This window comes from Arachis duranensis, chromosome 7, assembly GCF_000817695.3.
Source record: "Arachis duranensis cultivar V14167 chromosome 7, aradu.V14167.gnm2.J7QH, whole genome shotgun sequence".
In the NCBI taxonomy this organism is placed as follows: domain Eukaryota; kingdom Viridiplantae; phylum Streptophyta; class Magnoliopsida; order Fabales; family Fabaceae; genus Arachis; species Arachis duranensis.
Window position 1 is genome coordinate 42,235,547 of NC_029778.3, and position 1,181 is coordinate 42,236,727.

Consider the following 1,181-nt stretch of genomic DNA (forward strand, 5'->3'; position numbering starts at 1 on the left):
ATATTACTTGAATGCTATGAATGGATGATTTCTCATGAAATTTTGCAAGACTTTGATGCAATTGTTTGGATGATTTCAGGGAAGAAGAGGCTAGGCAAGGAAGCAACAAAATCAATAAAGGAAGCTTGAATATCAAATGGGACGTTTAAGCTCCAGTTTAAGGTTAAACTGGAGCTTAAACGCCAAAATCATGAGAAGAGAGGAAATGCTGTAACTGGCGTTTAACCTCCAGTTTGACCTTAAACTGGAAGTTAAACGCCAGAATGAGAAAGGGCACTAAGAAGCATTCCACGTTTAACCTCCAGTTTGACCTCAAACAGGAGGTTAAACGCCAGAATGATGATTTGAACCAAGAGAGCATTCCACGTTTAACCTCTAGTTTAACCTTAAACTAGAGGTTAAACGTGTTCGACACTTTCTCCTCACCAAGAAGCATCTCCACGTTTAACCTCCAGTTTGACCTCAAACTAGAGGTTAAATGCCAGAGGCAAGAAAGGCACCAGGAGAGTTCCACGTTTAACCTCCAGTTTAACCTCAAACTGGAGGTTAAACGTGTTCGATGGCTTCTCTCCTCCAGGGTGTTTTCTTCATTTCCAAGTTTAACCTCCAGTTTAACCTCAAACTAGAGGTTAAACGTGTTCGATCCAAATGGCCTCCAGGGGTTGCTTTCTTCATTTCCAAGTTTAACCTCCAGTTTAACCTCAAACTAGAGGTTAAACGTGTTCGATCCAAATGGCCTCCAGGGGTTGCTTTCTTCATTTCCAAGTTTAACCTCCAGTTTAACCTCAAACTAGAGGTTAAACGTGTTCGATCCAAATGGCCTCCAGGGGTTGCTTTCTTCATTTCCAAGTTTAACCTCCAGTTTAACCTTAAACTGGAGGTTAAACGTGTTCGACTATGTACACTCCTGGGGTGTTTTCCAATTCCACGTTTAAGTTTTAGTTTGACCTTAAACTGAAACTTAAACTTCAACTCAAACACCACCAATTGAAAAGGTTTCTGGGCCAATTTTATTGAAGTTTAAGTAGCAATTGAGCACAAATATTAACTTAAACTTATTATGGCATGAAACCCAATTGAATATCATGGTTTATGGGATTGGGCCTGAAGAATTGATGAGTCTGGAACTTCAAATTGTTGAGTCTTGTGTCATTACTTGTTTATCACTAAGTTTGCTCAAT